The sequence below is a fragment of the Heterocephalus glaber genome, unplaced genomic scaffold (genome assembly GCF_053883595.1).
Source record: "Heterocephalus glaber isolate CG9 unplaced genomic scaffold, H.glaber_assembly_v1.0 deba00001509, whole genome shotgun sequence".
Taxonomy (NCBI): Eukaryota; Metazoa; Chordata; class Mammalia; order Rodentia; family Bathyergidae; genus Heterocephalus; species Heterocephalus glaber.
In genome coordinates, this window is record NW_028258325.1 from 24393156 (window position 1) to 24400845 (window position 7690).

The following is a 7690-nucleotide window of genomic DNA, read 5'->3' on the forward strand; positions in this document are numbered from 1 at the left end:
TTTGCTTAAAATTATTTTTATTTACTTCTTATGATTTTTTCAAAAATAAGGAGAATCTGCAAATTCATCCCACACAGAAGCAATTTTATCATAAAAATATTGTTTTGGTATTTACCATAGTGGTATTTTTTTCACTGCAGTTTTTTGATTTGTCAACTGATATTACTAATGCAAATTCCACTAAAAATTAAATGGATGCCTAAGTTTCGCATATATGTTCCCTGAATTTCACAGTGGAGGTGGACTGAAGATAAAGATCCTTGGTCTTCATTGAAAGAGTCACATCTTGAAATCTTTAACTTCTTTGAGATGTGATTCTATGACTTAAGTGGAAACAAAGCACTGAGTAGGGAGTGAGAAGACTTAGTTTTAATCACTGGTCTGTTGTATTTTATTGCACGTGTCCATCACCTCTCTGGGTTTCAGAAATCATCACTGGCAAAATGCATAACATGGTAGAGGCAGAATCCAGATGGGTCCTTAACTCTGAAACAACACTTGTGCAGTAGTTATTCAGGTAGTTTTTCTCTGTGCACTAAAATCAATATTTAAATGCATTCATATCAATTTTCAAATCAGTGTCTTAGTATTTATGCAAGTATTTGTGGAAAAACTTCTGCAAATTTCTAATTGTCAGGAACCATAGATTTTTGAAGCTGGTTAACCACAAATCACATTAAAATAGAATTATATTTAACTTAGAAATTAATCTGCTATCAGCCAAAGGGACCACATAATCACCATGCCAATTTTCACCTTTTAAACATCTTTCAAAAGCAGGAAGTCAGTTGGTTAAATCTGCTCATTTTCTCTTATCTCACACATACATTTTAAATTCTCTGTTAATTCCTCAGACATTTACTTTATTTGTCTGCTGGTAGGTCAAACTTTTAGTGGGTTTATGTATCACCTGGCAACAATTTCACTGTCTTCTAGTCCCCTTGGTGAGTATTCAAGGCTCCCCAAGTAGCTCTCAATTATTCAGGCACATGATTGCAATTTCAGTGGCATTTCAGGACAGCTGAGCTTGCTGTTCACTTCATCTTCTCATTAACATCTAGTCCCTGTTTCTCTGAGGCAGCTTACTGCTTTGGCACATGAATACTAGCCAGTATTGCTTTTGTTTCAAAGGTGGCCAATATCATGGTCCAAGGAGAATAATGATGATAGTTTAAGTTTGCATCATTTTACATTTTTCTTATGAGCTTTAAGAAAGGCACTAATGCTCAACTTTGGCCAAATTTAAGTGGAGCTGTGAACCTGGGATCCATTCTGCTTATATAGTTCACAGTAGCATTTGAGGACCAGGGTTGTGGCTCAGTGGCACTGTGCCTGCCTGCCAAGTGCAAAGTCCTGAGTTCAATCCCGGGTAGCAAGAAAAAAACAGAAAAACATAGTAGCATTTGACTTGATCTCCATACCTCCTTGATTGAGAAAAAGCGTTTCTTCAAAGTAGTTATATAAAACAAAAGCAAGAAAATAAAATTATAAACTAAGATATAAATGATTTAAGAACAGGCTGTTCTCGGGTAGCAATCTGTAAACACTTTATAACATTAGGGTTCTCTTAATAAATAGCTGTTTCAGTTGCATGCCCTATCTTCTGACAGCTAGTGACTTAATTTCCCTGTGCATTTGTAATTGAGGATATTCAGGAACATTTTGTTCATTTTTTCCTACTACTCTGTTTCCTATTATATGCAAACTTGAACTAGGTAAAAATAGTAGGGAAAACAGGGAGATTTCTCTCAGCCTTCTGACTTCACTGCTTATCTTCTCACAAACCCCCCAATGCTGGACGCCATTTGCCATTCTTTCCATGGATGCATGCCTTAGGCATGGTTGAAGACTCAGATTTAGGTTCCATTAGTCAGCGACCCCTCCTATACTCACCAGAGGCTCCTCTCCTTGTTTGGGCCTTTCATTACCTACTTGGCTTTTCTCTTTTTGTCTCTAAGGTTACTGATTCATTTAGTTTCATATATTTATACATCTCTTCAAAAGATACATAAACATTTCTTCAGAACTGGGACTGTCCCAGAGGTTGCTTGGCATTTCCTTCCATGCCACATATATGACCGGACTCTATAACCTTTGGCTTTCTTTCTAACACTGAGATTCTATGCTTCTAAAAGGCAGCCAATCAATAAATATAGATTACTTGGCCATCCAACCCAATGCATTCTTTTCTTAGGCCCCGAATCATTCATATTCTGAGGTCAGGCCCAAATACCTATGATGAGCGTTTGGTATATTATTATCCTTTTTGTTTACCTGGCCAAGAGAATAGTTGATTAAGAGTCTAAAAGGCTTCTTTTCTTCAAGAGTGTAGTTGAAACTGCTTTAACAAATGGCCTTTGCATGTGTATGTGTGTGGGAGTATTCACACATGTGAGAGGATACAGATTTCCTTTTCTTCCATTAGGTAGAATTGATCTTGTTTCAGTTCTTTTTTGTTTTGTTTTGTTTTGTTTTTTGAAATTTAAATAACTTTCAGGTATATTGAAATTTCTTTTCTATATGCATTCATTTAAATAATGATGATAGAACCTTTATATACATAAAATTTAAATAATTATGATAGAGTGTGATAAACCCAGAGGCTTCTAGCAGTGAGCTTAACATGTCCACATATAATAGTTTAGGAAACTCATATAAGTTTGCTTATAACTTAATTGCCTATTTTTAAAATTTAAAGTCAGATCTTTAAAAAAATTACAAGCAAATATATCAGAAAAAATACGTGATTAGGAGCCAAACATCTTGGTTTGAGGCCCTGACTTTACCACTTATCTATATAATTTTATATAAGGAGATTAAGCCCTTTGAGCTCCACTTCGCTCAAATGTAAAATGAACAAAATGGTAAACCCTTCTTCACAAGGACTTTTCGAGGTTAAATTAGACATTTAAGTACAATCTTGGAATAAATGTTGTAGGGGAAGAAAGATTTCTATTCCTCACTCATTGCTAGGTTCATGGCTTTGGCCACCATGATTAAAGGTTAAGAAGAGAAAAGCATGCACATTTATTTAACATATAAGTTTTGCATATTTATTTCCTTTACTGCATCAGGAAATAAAGACCTAAAGAAATAGGTAAACTTTGTTTTTATGCTTAGATTTGATGAAGAGGTAGGGACCCTATGAGCTAAGGGTTATACACTAGAGGGAAGTGAGCAAGGCCTGAGCTTCAGGTTTTGCTGTGACCCTGTGTTTATAGAGATAATGATGCCCTTTCCTCCCGGGCTGTATACATCTCAGCTGTGCATACCTCTCAAGTGAGAGTTTTACAGTGAGCTTCGGGAGAGGACTGGAGGAGGTTAACAGAAGCCTTCTTGCTTCCTCGTTTTCCTTGGATGCCTAGCACCATGTTTTGCGGTAGTGTTTCCTGAGCTCCATCAATGTCTACACAGGAGTTATAGTGATTAATAATTGCTATAATTTATGGTTTTGATCCATTATTTATAGGAAGCAGAAGAAAATAAAAAACCAAAACATGATACAGAACCGGTCTTACATTCTTCCCCTCGCCTAAATCCTTTGTTTACTTTGTCTTGCTTTTCATTCCAAATTGTTTTTCTAGTATAAAAAAAGGAAAAGAGATAAATTTTGAGTGTAGATAAGGGGCTTTTCCCTGGTTTAGCTGCTGTACTAGTCAGTTATGTTCTAACATTAATACCAACTTCCCATTTCTAGATTGTAGGAACTAACATCACTGTAGTTTTCTATGTTATGGAATAGACTCTGCTTCTTACATGTTACCTTTTACTGTTTCCTGAATGTGAACATTAGTCAAGGAAAATAATGAATATTCATAGAATCCTTTTACATTACCAATTATAGGGAAACATGTTCAACAGATACTTGTATTTAATCTCTGCTACTTACATAGGTAATTGATTTAGTATTGAAGCATACCCTAAAATATAAGTAGATACATATTCTTTTTATCTATCTATCTGTCTATCTTTCCTTGTTGGTTTATGACTCTGAAGATTTTTAGACTCGCACATAAAGAACAGGTCTATTCCTGTGTGAGTATTCCACACAGTTCTGACTCCGAGTCCTGTTTTCTAAATAGCTCAGTTCTCTTCTTCTGGAACTGATCACTTATTGGTGATCAGGGAGGACTGGAAAAGGGGATGACTAAAGCTTTTATAATGCAAGTTTCTACTGATAATCTTTGTAAATTAAACTCCTGCTTTAATTCAGTGTCTGAGGTAGAAAATGGGAGCTGAAAGAAGTAAAGAGATAGCCTTGTAGGAGATGGTCCTGGAATGATTTGGCTTTTGCCTTTATTTTCTCCGTGTGTGTGTGTGTGTGTGTGTGTGTGTGTGTGTGTGTTGCTCAGGTGATGGAACAAAGTGAGGAAAAGGTTGAAAGGCAAGACAAAGGCTGTGTCTATGTAACTTCAACTGAATTGGACCTGACCGAGAGGTGGGTGGGCTCTGATTTACGGGTGTTTATCTCAGTAGTGGCAGTGATCTGAAAATTGCTTCCAGGGCCATTTTAATTAGATGAATCACATCAAAACAAACACATCCTGGTAAAGTCCATTTCCACCCTAACCTTCACCAACTACAGTTTTCAGAACATGATGCCTAAGTAGTTTGTGAGAAGCTCAATAAGTGATTTGAGATGTGCACTTTTGTTTCTAAACATTAATCTTTAATGGTGAGGAAAGGCTCTCTTTTTTTTTTTCTTGGCTTTAATGACAGTTGAATATTAGTACACAGTTGCATTTGTTTTGTGCATCAAAGATTAAAACTACAAAAACAGAAGCCTGCCCTTAAGTAGTTAACTTATAAAAATCAGAGTTAGTTTAACATTTTAATAAGAGTACTTCATTATGCTGCATAGCAGGATGGTGAATATGTTATTTAAATGTATTATATTCCTGGGTGTGCTTATAAGTTAAAATTATAAGTGAGGGTCTGAAAATAAAAAATGAAACATTTTGATATCACAGATTTTTTTTAATGTTTTACTATTTTATTCATTTAACAACTTATAGGAAAACTTTACATAGTATCTTCCCTTTTAAAAAAAGAGAATGACTGTTAGATAGGAAAGATTAAAAAGAAAGAAGCCTAGTAAAAAGTGTAGATTGTCAGAAAGAATTAGAGCAATGGGAATAATGATATGTTAGTAAAATACAGAGCATTTGTTGCAGTTCAAAAGAGGTATATAGGATCCATAATCCAGAGTTATATAAGAAGCAGAAGAAAACACTTCCACATGATTTCAAGCTTTCAGAATTAGATATCAGAAATATTATGATATGACACAAAGTATGGCTTACATGTTTCTTAATATGCATTCATTCATTAATCCAGTTTATGGGTCACACATGTGCAGATATTGAGACGGAAGCCATAAACATAGTAGGTATGATATTTGCCCTCCTGAAGCACATTGTAGCTACTTTTGTAGGACATAGCAATTAAAAGACCACCTTCAGAAAATAAACACTTGATAAATGTTATAGGGGTGGTAAAATAAATTTTAATATCATCTTTAAGATATATGCTTTCTTTTTATCACTTTTAAAATTGGAAATAAAAATGTATTCCTACTCAGTACATGATTTAAGGTATGTCATGCTTTACATTTAAAAAAGTAGAACTTTAAAAAATGCTTTGGAAATACATCATATATAGTAAAAGTACATTACAGGAAGACCTAATGCTGCCTTGGGTTACAGCTGATTTGCAGTTAGTTTACAAATAAAACACAAAATCAAAAACTCAAATGCTTTTCTTGTGTATAAGGAGTTTTGAAATTAAATGTGTAGTTATATAATTTGTATAAATTAAATTTCAAATTAAGCTAAAATTTAATCGTGTAGATGTGTACCCTTTTTATGTAATTGTCTACAACATTCTACTTTACTGATTAACTTTTGGAGTACTGGAAAATAAAAAAAAAATTCTTACTTTGAACACATGAAATTTTATTAAACATTAAGACATTTTAAACCTGCTTAAATTTAAATACCTAATACCAATAATCCACTGTCAGAGTAATTTTCAAAGGATTTTGTGCTCTTGAGTGTGAACAATTAATTTTAAAATTACGTATTACTGTTTTATTACATCATTTACTTTCAAAAACAAGTTGATCAAGAGTTCAGGGAAAGAAATTACCGCTACTTTTCTAGGCTCATCTCTTGTAGGCTGATATATTACTACATTGGAAATTAAGTGGCTTGTTTCTCTTTTCTGATCTTAGGTCATAAAAATAAGTATTTTGAGTAGTAAGCTATATCACTTTTACTCTCTGAAAATGATTTGTTATCTTTTTGGCAAGATTCGGATTTAGTAAAGATTTTACTAACATCAGTTTCACTGCAAATTGGGAAATGGTGCTTGTGTATTTGTGATTCTAAGGGCCACATGTTCAGAGAAATATTTAATACTATTAAAAAACGACATTAGCACCAAACATTTTTGAAGAAATATTTATTCTTACTTTTATTTATCCAAAATAAATAGGAAGTTGGAAAACATCCTCCTTTGATGTAATGTTTTTTTATGTTTTTACTTTTTATTTTTATTAGTACATGTGTCCAATATATAATGACTAAATTCACTGTAGGGAGTTGCTACATGTGAAATAATATATCTTAATTCTTTTTCTCATCCCTTTGCCCTCTCTTTTCTCCCTCTTTCCTCCATCTCTTGGTCCTTTCCTCTTTTGTTAAAGAGCTATCTCCCTGTTCCCTATTATCTATCTGTTATTCTACTCTTTAATTTATTTATACTTCAGATTTCTCATAATAAGAGAAACCATGTGACTTTTAAGATTACGTGTATGATTTATTTTACTTAACGTTATGGTCTCAAGATGCATCCATTTTCCTTCTGATTAGTCAAGTTTACCCTTCTTTATGTCAGCATAGTACTCTATTTTGTATAAATACCACATTTTCTTTATCCATTCGTCTGTCGATGGACATCTTGGCTGCTTCCAAGATGTAGCTATTATGAGTTGTATGTGTGTATCACTGTGATAGGATGTCTTCAACTCTTTCCAGAAGATACCTAGAAAAGGAATAGTTGGGTCAGATGGAATTTCTATTTTAGTTGACTTTGAAGGGTAGAGTAATTCTTCCTGGACCAGACATCAGCAAATTATTTGTAGATAATATGAAAATTGCCTAGATTTCCATTAAGAGAGAAGGAGTTATCTAATGATTGTGTTTAGAGGCCAGAACTACTTTAAAGGGTGTGAACATTCAGACAAATCTCACATCTCTGAGATCCTAGAAGTGTGAGAATTGTGAAAGCATGGAGAGTTACATTACTATTTTCTTATTTGTGTTTGTAGTATAAATAAAGACAAAAAGACCACCTCCAACTCCTCTCCTGAATTTTTGTAGCCTTGAAAAGCTTAAACCTTAACATAGAATTATTTCAATTTCCCTTAAACTATGCAAACATTTTTTGTCATACATAGCATACTTGATGTTAGACAGCTGTATGGATTTAGATGCCCAAAGGTTGTTAATTGCAGTGAGAACTGTTATGTCTCTGTGACTTCCAAAAAAGGTTATGGCCATTGCAAATACGTCTTGAAGAAGGAAGGAATGCCATCAGCCAAGATGTGCAGTTCAGACTTTGGAACTAGGCTGGCAAAACCCTACTCACATCCCTGTAAAGCAGACATATATTTTTGTATTTTTTGTAG

The 7690-nt window shown here is 33.9% G+C and overlaps 1 protein-coding gene across 8 annotated transcripts in view; it reads left to right on the forward strand.

The window, feature by feature from the left end:
• The window catches only part of Pcdh7 (protocadherin 7), a 404881-nt gene that overhangs the window by 53147 nt on the left and 344044 nt on the right, over window positions 1–7690 (forward strand). The gene's annotated exons all lie outside the window — the stretch shown is intronic.